Genomic DNA, 16,161 nt, shown 5'->3' on the forward strand with positions numbered 1-16,161 from the left:
CAATCTCTGTCTCTTCAGCTCTGTGATACTTCTGAAATCTATGCTCTGCCTCTCAGCCTCTCTCCTGATACTTTGAGTAAAAGTACCTGTAGGGAAAAGTGACTTCCATTCTCTTGAAGGATCTTGGTCTTTCAACTTCTTATGGCTTTGGGAGTCCTCTGATACTTTTGAACAGATGTGGCTCATATTTTATCCACATTTTCTAGTAATTGATGGGAGATTCTGAAAAAACCAAAAAACCCCCCAACCATTTATTATAAGAAGATATTACCTGAAAGTGGCATTCTTTAAAATTAGTTTTCAGTGGTTTTGTTGTTGATGTTTAGTTTTAGGGATTCTGGAATTGATCATTGTGGAATGAAAGCTATTTCAGAATTCTGAGCTGTAACAATCTTAGGTATAAGTAGAGAAATGCTGTTAGTGAAGTTTTGGGGGTCTGTTATTTATTTTGGTAGGTAGTTTTACAACACTGTGTCTGTGATCAACATACTTATTTCATAGAGGAAAAAACTGAGGCAAGAATAATTAGAAGCCTGAGGATCAAGTTACACAGGTATATAAGAGACAAATGAAGCCATGAATAGAGTTTGGGTGTGTATGCTCTAATCTTAAGCTCAGAAAATCTTACATATTTTTATTTTCTTATAGTATTTTGCTAATATTCATAAATCAGTAAAATGGTTTAGACTTTTCTCCTCAGCCTGTTGGGTATGCTTTTGGCTTAAGATTTTGGTTTTCTATCTCTTTGCATTGTTTTGGTGACTCTGAAAATCTCTACATTTTAACTCACTGGGGTCATCTTATGTAAACCTATACACAGCAGGAAAATCAGCATCCTTTCAAATATATGTAGACATTCCTGAAAGTGACTTCCATTTTTTCCTGGTCATTCTCTCTTCAGGTTTTAATTTTGCTGAATTCTTGTCCACAGGGCTCCTGTATTTGTTGTCTCTCTCCCATTGTCTCCATGCTCTTTTTTCAGCCATGACCTGATGATGTGCCTCCCTTCCCAGCTCTGCTTTAGTGCGGTCATGTTGGTAGCTTGGAAATGACCTTAATGGTAGCATTTACACCATGGGAATTGGGAAATGCTACCTGTCAAGGCTTTTATTTCCCAGAAAGCAAGTTGTTAACCAGCACAGCCATGCCCCAATCCCTCTGTGCAGCACAGTATCATCTACTCAAGCACAGAGGTAGGTTTGGTGCCACCGGAGTGGGGTTGCCTCTGTCACTGCTGGGTATCACAACCATGTTAGGAACAGAATATTAACTCTTCTTATTCATAGAAGTCTGTTGACTATTCCTGTTTCCACGATCACGGCCTCATTCATCACCTATTCAGGCACTTGCAGCTCACAAGGATGCTTGGGAAACGGTAAGAAGGGAGTCACTCCTCTTGCATTTTCTTTCCCTCAACCTACAGTTTGTACCACTACAGAGAGCATCATTCATGATATATTGTATCCCACAGCCCGTGAATGGATTCCCCAGCACAGTGTGAGGCAGTGGTGTCCAACCTGTTTTCCAGGTCTGCCTTATTTTGTAGCACTCAGAATGGAGAGACAGACCAGTCTGAATATCACAAGTCAGTATTTCACAGCAGGAGCAAGTATGAGCCTCTGGGTGCCCAGGCACAGTGTCCACAGAGCACACCATCCACCCCTACCACCACCGTGGGGTTTCTCTGTGGGAACTTCCCTAGAGCATGGTGGATGAGGAAGCTGGGGTTCAACTTCCCATGTTGGTGTGCAAGTGATGTAAGCATTTACAGTTTTTGTTTTTTAACCTGTAAATTAAGTACAATGTCCGTTGACTTCTCTATCTTTTATAACAACCACAACAGTACTCATTACTTGGGTCACTCTTTATAAGAATCCTGTAAAGTTATCACAAGACAATGATTTCAACAGTGGTCATCAACGGATCGCTACTTATCTGCCATCACTCTCAGGTGCTTTACACAAATTACCTTCTTTGATTTTTTTTTTTTTTTAATTTGACAGAGAGAGATCACAGGTAGGCAGAGAAGCAGGCAGAGACGGAGAGAGGAGGAAGCAGGCTCCCCGCTGAGCAGAGAGCCCAACTCGGGACTCGATCCCAGGACCCTGAGATCGTGACCTGAGCTGAAGGCAGAGGCTTAACCCACTGAGCCACCCAGGTGCCCACCTTCTTTAATTTTTGTAAGACTCTAGGGAGTGGGTGAAGGAAACAAAATCAATTGAAACTTTAAAATGACTCGCCTAAGGCATTACAGGAAATGACCTAAATGGGAATTGAACCTAACCTAGGAGTCTAAACCCTGCATTCTAAATCACCGGGGCCCCTCAGAGAAAGAAAGATGGGGGAAATGCACAGTGCTATATTGTTCGCTTCTCGGAGAGGACAGGGGATGAGATGGGCATCAGGCACAGTCCTCAGGGCTGGGGCTGGGGCTGTGGGGTGGGGGCCCAGTGTGGGTAGGGCTGAGTTTCTGCTTGTACCCCTCCCCACCACCCCAGGAAGTTTCTCTGAGACAGGCCTGAGGCTCTCCAGGGAGGGAGGTGCCTCTTGCCAGCTCCAGTCTGTAACTGCAGCCCTCCAAGGGGATTATCACCACGGAATCCGTGTACAGACCAAACCCGGTGTCACCAAGTAAATATTTCACATTTCATGTTAAATCATATCCTAAAACAAGTGTGAAGAATTGGGATTCAGCGAGAAACACACATTTCAGGGTCTGAAGTGGGTTTTGATTGGAGTTAAATCCCACCATCACTCTGCCCCATCCCCCCCTTTTCTTGGGGTGTCTGGCCATTCTGTGCCAAGAGTGTCAGGAGATGCCTCAAATAAGCAAGCGATGATGAGGCGGCACAAGTGATGATGATGCTGGCCACACAGCCATCCTGGACTCCGGGAAATACAGTGGGCTTTGGGGCTTGAGAAAGGATATTCTACTGATTATGCATAAAAACAGACAGAAGAGGAGAGGAAGGCCAGGAAGAGTGAAGGTGGAGAAATGCAGTATCTCTGAGACGAATGCAACATATTTTTACAGTGACCCAGAATGCCTGCTCTGGGCGGTTTTCCTTAGATGCTTGCGCTTACAGAGCCGCTGGCCTGATATAGTCTTTACAAGCAATGGCACGGAGGTCTCAGTGGTACTCACGTTGCTTGCTTTTATGCTGGGGTTGGCTGGCTTGTATGTGAATCACTGTGTGTATCTCACGCACTTCACCTTTCTGGGGCCAGGCCTCATGCAAAGCCGAGTCCTGGGCAGGTCCTGGAAGAGCTCCCCCCCCCCCCCATCTTCACATTTCTTGGCTGTGGTGGGGTCTGCGATGCTTTCAGACAAAGGCAGGGCTCTGGAGGCACAGGGTGGGGGGTGGGGAGGAGTGGACACAGGACCTCGTTAGCCTGGGAGCCGAGCGCCCAGGAAGGCTGAGGCCAGCTGGGCAAGAGCATCTGTGGGGCTCTCCCGGCCTGGAGGGTACAGCGGGTGTTTCCTCTCTTCCTACATTGCTTAAGTGTGTGCTTACTTAACCAAGGTATTTCTGAGATTTTTGTTTTTGTTTTTGTTTTTGCTCTTTTAATTCTATAGCAAAAACTGGTAGAATAACTTCATGAAAAAACCATTTTTTTTTTCCCAATCAAGATTTCTGTATAAGGGGTTTCCTTTGTGTTATATGTGCTTGACACCTAAGTACGTGGTAACTCTATGAATCACGACTAATGCCTGCTGCGTTACTGACCGCCCTGGTGGCATCCGGGCTCCCCTTCCCTGTCCCCCGTGGCTAGTTTTCAAGGACAGCGTGGGTGTCTCTCATGAGAGGGTGGCTCTCCAGAAGGTGGGTGTAGGCCCTGTTGCCCTACTTTTACCCACAGTGTTTTGTAGAATATGAGATTCTTGGGGCACCTGGGTGGCTCATTCGGTGAAGCATCTGCCTTCTGCTCAGGTCATGATCCTGGGGTCCTGGGATTGAGCCCCACATCGGGAGGTCCCTGTTCAGCAGGGAGTCTGCTTCTCTCTCTCCCCCTGCTTGTTCTCTTTCAAGTAAATAAATAAAATCCTAAAAAAAAAAAGGAAATGTGAATCTCATTTACCCCTTGGGTTCAAAGCTCTGCAGGGACCCCCATAGGCGTATACCAAGGCCATGTCCTTTAGCCCACAAGACAGGGCGGTGCAGTCCTGCTAGGAGCCCTCCCCCGCCCCCCAGCTTCCCTCTCCCTCCGTGGGGGGTCTCAGAACTTTGGGCCTGACTGGATGAGTGTGATAGGGCCATGTAACAAAGTGACTCATGGCCGGGGCTTCAACAACAGGCGTTGACTGTCTCACAGCGCTGACAGAAGTCTGAGGTCACGATGTGGACGGAGTCTGTGTCTTCTGAGGCTTGTCTCCTGGGCTCGTGTCTCCATGTGACCTTCGGTCCATGCGTGTCTGTGCCCTTGTCTCCTCTTCCTGAAAGAACACAGTCAGATTGGTTTAGGATCACCCCTGTGACTGAGTTTTAGCTTCACACTTCTTTGAAGACCCCATCTTCAAATACAGCCACATTCTGGGGTACTGGGGGTTAGGGCTGCCACATACGAATTTTGGGGGGGCACAACTAAGCCCACAACACTAATCAAAAATGGCCAAACTCTCAGTGAACATGGCAGGTGGATGGCCCTCAGAGGGCATGTGGGAGAACGGAGAAGACTCTCTGTCGTCAGCAGGTGGCATAACCGTGGGGTGCTGGGGCCCACCAGCCCAGTCTGCTTGCACCCCTTGCCCCCCAGCTTTCTGTGCCTGTGACCCCTGACCTCTGACCCTGCAGCTGACACATCCTCTGGCCACCTGCCTCTTTCCCCTTGCTTCCCTGTCCACCCAGATGCCTTGCCCTTCCTTTCTTGTACTTGGGACATCGGGCAGAGAGGCCGTAGTTACCCTGAAATCAAAGTCAAATGTTGATCCTTTTAGCCGCAGGTTTAATCCCTGTGAAAATTGTCCTCCCTCCTCCCAGGTGTATCTGAGGTTTGTGGCACGAGCCTGAGGGTGAGACCCGGTTCTGGCAGAGGCTGAGGCGGGGAATGGGAGTGGGAGGGAACACTGCGGGGAAGCAGAGCGCCCGCTGGGTGAGGCCGCTGGGCGAGGTGGGGGTGTTTGCAAGCAGCTCCCCAGGCTTCCTTCCCCCTCTCGTCTCCTACTTCAAGCCCAGGTGAACGTGACCTTCTACTTGACAGAAGTGTGGGTCCCTTTCTCCCAATTCTGCTGAGCCAACCATCCTTGTCACAATATAGAAAAGCCAATCACATCAGGTTGTGATCTGTGGTGCCTCATTGGCGACAGTGGGGCAGGTGTGGTGGCTGTCAGTGCTGGAGTCGAAGCAGTGGTGCCCTGTGGGGTGTGGGAACAGGGAGTGAAGGTTCCTGAGTCCACCTCACCCCCTGAATCAGAAAATCTGGGTGTGGGACCCAGCAACCTGTGTTTTGAGCAAATGATTCTACGTGGTGGAGATCTTATGTATCTAAGGCTACTGAGACATGCCCGAGGTATTATTTATTAATTGCCTTTTAGAGGCAGGGCTGGTGCTGATATGAGAGAAGAGAGACATCCAGGTTACTGCTCTTCCATGAAATACTGGCACTGGATCCTGTTACTCAAGTCAGTGAATGCTTTTAATAACTTTTATATTTACATTTTAGAGTATCCTTTAAGCTGTAATGTCTGGTCAATGACGAGCCATTCCATTCATTGACAAAAATTTATTGAGCCTCTGTTACGTGCCAGGCAATTTCCCAGCCCTTGGGTTCAATGGTTAGCAAAACTGGAAAGCATTCTCTGAGACTTCGTATGAGTTCATGTGAATCTGTGGTGGTCACCGGAGGGGTAGACATTGAATACATCATCAGAGGAATTACAGTTGTGATTAATTCTTTAAGAAGTAGTAGAGGCAACAATCAAATGACCAAGCAAAGAAAATTAAAATTTCGAATCTGATACGCTCTTCAGAAGAGAGGTATGTGGTAGAGTGACTGAAGGGTCAGGAAAACTTTACCTTAAAGGAGTGATTTTTAAGCTTAGGCGTAAAGTCGCCACGTTCAGGGAAGCAAGGGAACTTAAAGTAGGGCCTTGGTGCCAGGTTACAGATTTTGGATTTTAATCTACGAGGTACAAGAAGCCGCATGTGTTGGTATTCACTAGGTATTGCTGCGTAACAAGCAGGCTCAAATAGCTCAGCGGCTTCTGGTAGCAAATATCTGTCTCACTCATCTTGACTCTGAGCCATGGCAGACTTGCTCCATGAAGCCTCTTCATTGCCAGACCGAGGCTGAAGAGGCAGCCTGGATTTGTGTCATTCCTCTCTTATGGCAGAGGGAAAAGAGCAACGACAAAGTCCCGGGATGTCCCTGAGAAGCTCTCCCTGGGGTACGTGTCACTTCTGATCATGTTCCATTGGCCAAAGTCAGTCAGATATCGTGAGGATTAGGGCCCCTTTCCAGCAACCCTGGACAAAGCTTTTTACCTTACTATATTATTCGTAATAAGATTCCTCCCCAGTTTCCTATATTATCTGTAATAATATACAGTACACTGTATAATATAAATATGTGTCTATTCTTTGTAATAATGTTTTTTCCCCAATTTTCTTTGCAGTATCACCTAAAAGTTTTCCTGAGAGTAACTTTGTAGTAGAAATAACCTTGGTGTAATCCTCCCCCCCACCCCTTTTAGGGTACATAGATATTAAAACATTGTACACAGGTCACAAAGTTTTCCTGTTTTTGTTCCAGGTTATTTAGGAGAAGGAAATATACTCTTCCTTAATGTTTCTCATTTATTGGTACAAATGTTCCTGCTTCACCACCACCTAGAGAACATGCCTCCTTTTCCTTGGTAACGCACTGGGGTGGGCGTCAAGGGAATCACCTTGTCAGGATCAGACAGCATTCCCCCCCCCTCCAGCCAAACTGGGCAGACCACTCCCCCCCACACCCTCCAACTGAGACACAGTGGTGACCACCTCCCGCATTTTCACGTCAGAAACTTGGCAAATGTAGCTGGGGCTGATGAGTGGCTGAAATTACAAAGGGCTCTGGGGCCACTGAGACAGATTTTAATCCTTTTAGGACCAGCCAACCTTTTCTGAGGATTGCTTCATCTTATGTAAATTATTAGAGTGCAAGAACATTCCGTATTTATCAGACAAAACAGGATGGGTTGGCGCTTCCTGTATTGTTTCCTCCAGGGTTCTAGAGTAAATACGGCTTCAGAAAACATGCCACTTAATTTTCAAAACCTGTTTTGACTGTAATCTTGGCAAAACCCCTTCTTCTCCAGATAACACCCTTTATTTAATCCATGCTTGGAGTCAGTGGACTGAGGGGTCACGTCTGCTGGGATGTCAGTCTCTGCACCTGATGTGGAGTTAGGAAAGGCTCAGTCAGAGTGTTTTAGTAAAAATCGAGGTATTCTGTATTCTGTTTTCTCACCTGAACGCCATCCAAGAAACGATTTCTCAGTTTCTTTTAATTCACACCAGAAAGTTACTACATTTGACAGTCCATGTTGCAGCTACATGGAAGCCCAGAGTCATGGATAGGATTCCACAAATATTTGTTTATTGGATGTGGCTTCCAAGAGAGCTGGGACTGCCTTCCCCTTGGCGCCTACCACAGTGGCGGACACAGATGGACACAGATGGACACACCAAGTAGGGTTTGCTGGATTGTGTAAGTTGCCTGTGCTTTGGTTTGGTTTGGTTTGGGAAGAGAGGATCTACCCCTCCAAGGACAGCTTCTACTGACCAGGTAGGGGATGACTTTCTCATGAGCTAGTTGAGCTCCGTGGTGGGGAGGTTGGGCTCGGAAGTCGTGAAACCCTGCTTGGACAGCAAGTTACGGTTTACCAGAGGTGGAACCCTGAGCAGCCCTGTGGTCTTCCAGGCCTCGTTCTGTGGTGTGTGTATGGGAATGAAGTGATGCAATGGGCAAAAAGCACCTAGATGACTGATAACAGTAAGGTCAATAATGTGGACATCGTAGAGGCTGTAATGGGTTTTGTTTATAAAGCACGGGTAGATGTGAGGAACAGTTCACTTGTAAAATTAATTTTTAGTCGCCTCAGGACATAGCTCTTTATTAGTCATGAACTTTCTTCTGGGAATTACCATACAGGACACGTTACCTTGATAAGGATGCCCGGAGACTGCATCGCTTGACGGTTTTGTGCAATCAGACTTCTGGCCGAAGCGGGATTTTAAAGCCTTAAAGGGCCTTTGTGCATTTTGTGACTGTTGTGTCAACTTCAGTTAACACAGGCTGGGATATTTGATGCTTCTCCCCCGCCACCAAAAAAAAGATTTCCTTAGCTCTTAACCAGCTCTGTCAAAGAGCCTTGTGAAGGGCTGGAGTAATCTCTGCCCACGTTAGTCTGGGAGTCGAGGCTTCCTAGTTTGGCTCCTCTTTTCTGTACCTCCCTGCCTTGGGGTTGTGCTTGCGTTCCTTATGTGGGTGGCTTGCCCTCCTCAGAAGGGAGCATCTCTGTCCTCAGCAAGCACAGGGATTGTGGCAAAGGCCCGCTTCCTGCATGTGGGAGAAACGCGGGCCAAGGCAGAGTGAAGGGCACGGCCTGGGAGAAGACCAAGTCTAAGTCCAAGCTCTGCGACAGGCAGGTGTGGGCAAGTAGCCGGACGCTCAGGCTGGGGCAGCCCTCCAGCATCTTCAGGGTACCAGCTATAAGAATGAAAGTGCCAGAATATTATTCAGCCCCAAAAAGGAATGAAAGCCTCTCCGATGCTACAATATAACTGAAACTTGAGGAATTCATAACTGGAAGAAACCAGACCCCAAGGGACCAGTATTGTATGATTCCCCTTATGTGAGGTACCTAGAATGGGTAAATCCATCGAGACAGAAAATAGGATGGTGGGAACCAGGGGCTGGGGGAGGGCCTGGGGAGGTCACGTCAAATGGGGACAAAATTTCAGTTTGGGAAGACAAAAAAAGTGCTGGAGAGGGATGGTGGGAGAGGGCTGCACAATATCATAAAAATAATGTTAGTGAAATGGACACTTAAAAATAATTAAGATGGTAAATTTTATGTTATGTATATTTTACTGCAATCCAAAAAATTGCAATACACACACACACACACACATTGCAAGGTATAGCACAAACTCAGGTTACAAGAAGAAATGTCAGCTGTCTCTCTTTTTTGCGCAGCAGGAAGGATGGGGGGCAGAATGAGAGGGAGTCGGGGCTCACTGATAACGCCGGTGGCCCTTTGCATTCCCAGGCTCTGATAGGGGCTGTGGTGTGTTGGTTGTGACACGGTGAATCCTCAGATCCTCAGGTGTCCTCACCTGTAAAATGAGGGATGCATTCCATAAGGCCTTCAACTCCATAGCACAATTCCAAAATGTCCTTGTTTTGGTCCAATGTCATTCTTTCAAATAATTTTATCTTCATTTGTTTTTATAAACACATGGAAGCAAATCCTGTTATTTGATTATTAATTTACATTAAAAAAAAAAAAGAAAACAAAACCACACCTAGACGCCTACAGATTTTGAAAACTACCCTTTCCTGGGGAAAAATAAACACCCCAGGCTGGGCTTGCGTGGCCCAGGCGGTGGAGGCTCCCGCCCTGGAGGGGGCGGGCTGCGCTGCTCTGCGGCGCCCTCTGGCGGCCGCTGTCCGTCACGGTCACCCTCCGTAGAGGGTTCTCCTGGGCGGGTGCCTGGGCGGGTGCCTTGGGCAGGGTGAGGACGCTTGCCCGAGGAAAAGATTTACTCGGACAAACGGGTGTCTGATGCTTCAGGTGGAGACAGGAAAAATGACATCTTTCTATTCGAGAAGTCTCTCTATCAGTGGCCAGTGATGAAGATACCAGAAAAAAGTGGCCCATTCATTATATTTATGTTATGGGATATTACACCACAGAGAGTAAAGTCAATGAGAAGAATAAGTAATTGAAACAAGCATTTTTTTTCCCTTGGCAGAAATTCACTCATTAGCAATATACCTTTTTACAAAGGGAGATTAGATAAATTAGAGATTAAAGAAAGTGGAACAGATGTTTTTCCTCTGATAAGCATCATTCTATAAGAAAACACTGGAGACTTAGCACCAGTGCCGAAAGCATGATACACTTTTTTTTTTTTTTTTTTTTTTTTTTTGGTGCTAACGTATTTTTAGAAGAAAAAAAAAAAACCAAAAACACACAAAAAACCCCCCACTAGATGGGAGGGAGAGCTGACCCAGCTCAGAGGCACACTCGGACAAGGCTCTGACACGCGTAGTGATGTGACTAATAATGGTACCTTCCGTCTTGTGAGCACCTGCTAGGTGCCCTTCGAGCTTGGTGCTAGGTGTTTTGTGGACATTACCTTTATTAACCCTTTCAACAATGGCAGTGTGGCAGCTACGATTGCCTCTGTTTTACAGGTGGGAAAGGATACTGGGGCTCCGAGAGCCATACTAGTTTGGTCAGGATGAGGGACACATGTCCCTCCACAGCAGCAGCCGCAGCACCTGGGAGCTTGTTAGAAGTGCACCTTCTTGGCCCTGCCCCAGACCTCCTGAGTCAGAGACTTGGTTATGGAGTGAAGGAGTCTGTGCTTTCCTAAGCCGTGCGGGTGATTCTCAGGTTTGAGAACCAGGGAGCTAGAGCCCTAGTTCTCAGCCCTCGCTGGGCATCCGGTCCTCCGGGAAGCTTAAAAAAACAGAAGCACAGATGCCTGAATTCCAGCCCCAGGAGACTTAGATTTAATTGGTCTGGGCTGGGGCCCAGGTGATTCTAATGTGCAGCCGGCGTCAGAAGCACCGGGGGAGAGAAGGGGCATGTGGGAATTGGATTCGGGATTGTCTCCTCTTGTCCTGTCTTGTCTTCAGACCTCTGCTTGTTACCACCTGACTGGCTGTGCCAGAGCCTGCCTCCACGGCAGACGGAATGTGGAAGACATGGCCCTGGCTGTTCTAGAAGGTGGAAGGGGCCGGCAGTGAGCGAGGGAATCCCAGGGGGCCTGGAGATGCGGCAGGCACAGGACTGGCCCGGCAAGGGGCTCACTGAACCCTTTCAGCCGCGCGGCTTAATCAGAGTTGGCTGTGGGGCTTTTGGGGAGATTCGATTTTCCCCTAAGAGCGAGATACAGGAGGAGACCCCAGACTAACCGGCTGTCTTCTTCCTCTGAGCTTCGTTGTGCCCGGAGGGAAGCCTGCAGTCCGGACCGTCTTGCTCCATGATGAACCCACCTGGGCACAGCAGGGAGGCAAGCGGGGACGAACCTGTCCCCGTGAACAGATGGGAGCCCTGAGACGGCTCTGCCTCTGGGCTCAGCCACGACAGAAGGCGTTCCCCCAGCATAAGCAGGCGGTCTCAGGCAGCCGACCTGTCACCTACCGAAATCCCCCTGCCCCCGCCTTCCCCGGCTGTCATCCAAACCCTGCTGCTTCTGTCGAGGCTTCCAGAATTGAAAGAACTCTAGCTCAGTTATGATCTCCCAGACACCTTCCTTGTCCCCCTCCGCTGGACGTATCCTGTTCAGTTTTGTGATGCAGCACGTTCCGTGCCTGTCACCTTTCTCTGTAAGATGTTGAGACCCATGTTAGCTTCGGCATTTGTCACGCTGCCTAGGACACGGTCTGGTGAGGCTCATGCACTCTCCGTGATCAGTAACTAGTTATTACGTAATGAACGAACCAAGGGTTGTGGATATCAATCAGAAACGGGGGTAGAATCTCAAGATGTCAGGTCTGGAAGAGGTTTTCCAGAGGCGAGTGAGAAGCTGGTGGCCCCAGAAGTGACCCACAGTGTCAGGTCAGTATCCAGAGGGCAGGGATCGGATGTCTCTGAAACCAAGATTCTCATAACCAGGCCGGCTCCTTTCTAACTCTGTTCTTCCTTGGTTAGTCTTGCTTTTCTGGAGCTGTAATGTTGGTTTGATTCATTGTGTCACCGGTGACATGGCCTTTCGTATATCAGGCTTTTCATTCTTATGGGTGCCTTTTCAGTTCCTCCAGGTAGAAGGGAAGAATCCACCTCTTCCCGTAACAAAAGCTTTATAACAGGGCCCGTGTAGGTGGCAGACTCCTAGGACAGAACTATTAGTGATGGTAATATTTATTCCATTTTTCGTTTTGTCATTCATTTCTCAGGTCAGCCCATGTTTATTGAATATCTACTATGTACCAGACGGTTTCATAAACCAATGGGAAATGAAAGTACAAAGTTTTGCTAACAGGAAATTTGTTTCTCTGGAAGCACTGAGGAAAAGCTCCTCATTCAGCACTGGGAGCTGGGGGTCCATTAGAGCACCCCAGAGGAAGTGGTGAGTGGGCTCATAGTGTGGAGGGTTGCCCAGATGAGGAGGGGGGAAGGGCAAACCAGCATAGGCGTCCGTGCCCCACTGAGGGTGGGGGATGGGAGGGGTGGAGGGTTGGGAGGTCTGTGTAGCTCAGTGTCACACAGCTGGTGGAAAGGTGGACAGAGAGGTTGTAGAGGCAAGGTGTCCACCTGTAAGTTTGTATTTTATCCCGAGAGCACAGGGAGCCATCCAAGGAGTTAGAGTGGGGAGTGGCATCCTAGGTTTTACAAGGAGATTTGCATTTAACTTTGGAAATGGGAAGCTGTGAGCAGAGAGGCCATGAGCCTCCTTGCATCCATCACACGGTTCAACACTGATCACTTCATGGCCAGCTGTGTTTTCTCTTCTTCTCCTTGCTCTCCCACGCCCCAGCTGAGGTTGTTCTGAAGCGGGTCCCAGACATCATATCCTCTCTACTGTAAACATTTTCACATGTATCTCTGATAGAGAAGAACACCTTGGAAAAAAAAAAAAAAACACCTGTCATGTCATTGTGTTAAAAACAACAATTCTTAAATAACAGACAATAGATCCAGTTAGTTACTAAGTTCCTCCTGATTTTCATCTATATGTGAACAAACTGATTTTCTTATACAGTTTGTTCAAATCAGGATTATATATATATATGCATATATATATATACACACACACTAGATCCTGATTTGAACAAACAGTATATATATGCATATATATATATGCATATATATACATATACATATACTGCTGTTGGGGGATGTATTACAAGTCTCTTACAATCTGTACTCTCTTCATCTCTCTCTGTCTCTCTCTTTTTTCCTTTATATTTCCCTGTGGTCTTTCTTTTTTTTGTCCTGTAGTTTTTCCCACAGTTCAGATGCACTGATTGTTTCCGGGTGGTGTCATTAACCTGTTCCTCTGTCCCCTGTAGTTCCCTGTGTATTGGGGAATGGATGAAATTTGAGTGTGGCTCTTGGGGTGAGTGAACCTCATGGGTAGTATCTTGGTTCACAGCACTCCGGTAATGCCAGGGATTTTTTTCATGGTGCCCCCTAACCAAAAGAATACTTAACAGTTCAGTTCATTAAATAGTCACATATATATATATATATATATATATTTTTTTTTTTTTTAGACAGAGTGCACATCAAGGGAGGGGTGGAGGGAAAAGGAGAGAGAGAAGTTTTTTTTTTTAAAGATTTATTTATGTTAGAAAAAGAAGAACAAGCATGGTGGGGGGAGGGAGAGAGAGAGACTTATGCAGACTCCACACTAAGTGTGGAGCCTGATGTGGGGCTTGATTCCATGTCCCTGGGATCACAACCTGAGCTGAAACCAAGAGTCAAATTCCTAACTTACTAAGCCAACCATGTGCCCCAAGTAGTCATATTTTTATTTTTATTTTATTTTTCAAAAACATTTATTTTAGAGAGAGGAAGAGCATGGGCAGGGGGAGAGGCAGAAGGAGAGAGAGAAAACCTCCAGTAGACTCCCCACTGAGCACGGAGCCTGACACAGGGCTCCATCTCACAACCCTGAGATTATGACCTGAGCTTGAATTCAAGAGTTGGACACTTAACTGACCGAGCCAACAGGCTTCCCCCAAGTAGTCATATTTTTAAACAGCTTAGTATTTATGTTCATATAACTTGGTGGCCCTTTGGAAACTATGATGTACAAATTAAATAAGAAATATTTCCCTTACATTCTTAGCCACAACTTCTTACGTGTTGGGCATGGAATAGCTTTTCACACCTCGGATCGTATTGGACATTGCCACCCCCATTTCCTCTCTTGTATTGATTTTTGCAAGGGTTTACTGTTTTTGTGGTAAAATATACATAACAGGAGAATTACCGCTACAACCATTTTAAAGTACACAATTTAGTGGCACTAAGTATATTCACAGTGTTGTGCAACAAGCACCATCATTCATCATTTCCAGAATTTTTTCACCATCCCAAACTGAAACTCTGTACCTATTAAATACTAATTAACATTAAATACTAATGCCCCATCCTCCCCCTCCCTCAGCCCCTGGCAACCACCATTCCATTTTCTGACCTGAGGAAATTGACTACTCTAAATACCTCATAAAAGTAGAATCATACAATATTTGTTCTTCAATGTTTGGCTATTTTTTTTTTTTTTTTTTTTTTTTGCCCAGCATCACACTTTCAATATTTGTCTATATTGCAGAATGTATTAGTACTTAGTTCATTTTTAAGACTGAGTATTATTCCATTGCCTGTATAGGCCACATTTTGTTTATCCATACCTCTGTTGATTGACATTTGGATGGTTGGCACCTGTTGGCTATTGTGAATAGTGCTTCTGTGAAACTAGGCCTACACACATCTGTGAAGTCCCTGCTTTCATCTCTTTGGGTATACAACAACGGGTTTACTTTCGTCCCAGCAATCCAGGAAGCCCAGCTTCACAAAGACATGATGTCATTGAAAGGTATGTAGCATGATCTAATGAGGGAGGTGGGAAAAGCCTTGGGCTAGTAGTTTGCACAGAGTCTGACAGACAAGTTCTGCTTTTTTCCTTCAAAAATTTAAAATCTGTGGCAGCTGTGTGAGTTGAAGGCGGTGCCTCAGCCACAGTTTGGGTTGGAATTTGCAGGTGTGAGGTTTACCTTTGAAAAGACTGTCTGACTCTGAGGGTTTGAGGAGGCTAGGGACTCAGCTGGCAGTGAACGGAGGTAGGGATATTGGAGGTTGGTGGTAGGGGCTGGATTTTAGAGGTGTTGAGTGAGTGGGGTGACCTTTAGTGAAGGTAGTGTTCATTAGTAGGGAGACCTTTTTCAGAGTCATCAAGGCCTGTCTTCCATAGAGAAGCATTGTGTGGTTGCCAGCTTTTGTTTTTAAACAGCCGTGGGACAATCCACTTTGAGGTGGATTGTGACCTCTGTTACAGGCTTGAGCAGTTCTTGGAGGCAACTTCAATCTTTTTATCATTTCAAGGTACTTCATGGATAAATAAGTCTGTCCAATCAACCTGTTCCTGCTTTTGCTTTACTTTAGCTTGGATCTTCTACCTGGAAAAGTAGAGGAGAGACAAGTTGAGAATTGCTGATATCAGACTTTGATTTGGGGATGGAGACCACTACTCCATTAGAATTCTCTTGTTCGCCAGATCAATAGAATTAAAATTCCTTTTATTGCTATAGGTTTGGTGGGAAAAAAAGAATCCAGTGTTTTGTCTAATTCTTGATGGATTTCCGAAATTGCCTTCATGACTGATAGACAGGAAGCATTCAGGCTGATACTTCTGTTCTTGTTCCAAGAGTTTGTATAACTGCCAGTTACTTCTGATGACACTTAAAAAAGTATCAAGTGACCCCAGAGGTGGCTCTGCTCGAACCTGGGTAATCATCCCATATGTTGGGATCAGTTCCTGGTTAGAGTCATCTGTTGGCTTTATCCAGGAATTGTTCTTCGAAAGACATGCTGTTTCCTGTTGTATTAAGGGGCTCTGCACAAGCCAGGAGTAGTATGAATTACCTTGTCTGTCCTCATCTGTGAAATGGGGTAGTGAGACCAACATGACTGCATGTAGAGGGTGGTTGCCAATGTCCCTGAGATCGACCTTGAAGAGGAGCTTTAACAAGCATCAAGAGCCAATTAGGCAACCTCCTAAATCAGAAATCTGTGGCCTGGAGGAGGCTGTAAGCTGTGGGAATGCAAGAAATCAGATGCCCAGCCCTCTCTCCACAGGTGGTGGCCAGTAAGGTCCTGTTTCCCCACAGCCCAGAGTCCTCACAGCTCTGTCCTGAGTAGAGTTAGTGCTGGCGCTGTCCTGTTTATTTGAGCATAGACACATTCCTCTACCGCATCAGCCACAAAGGGAGGCATTT

Source organism: Mustela erminea, chromosome 4 (genome assembly GCF_009829155.1).
Source record: "Mustela erminea isolate mMusErm1 chromosome 4, mMusErm1.Pri, whole genome shotgun sequence".
Lineage (NCBI taxonomy): Eukaryota > Metazoa > Chordata > Mammalia > Carnivora > Mustelidae > Mustela > Mustela erminea.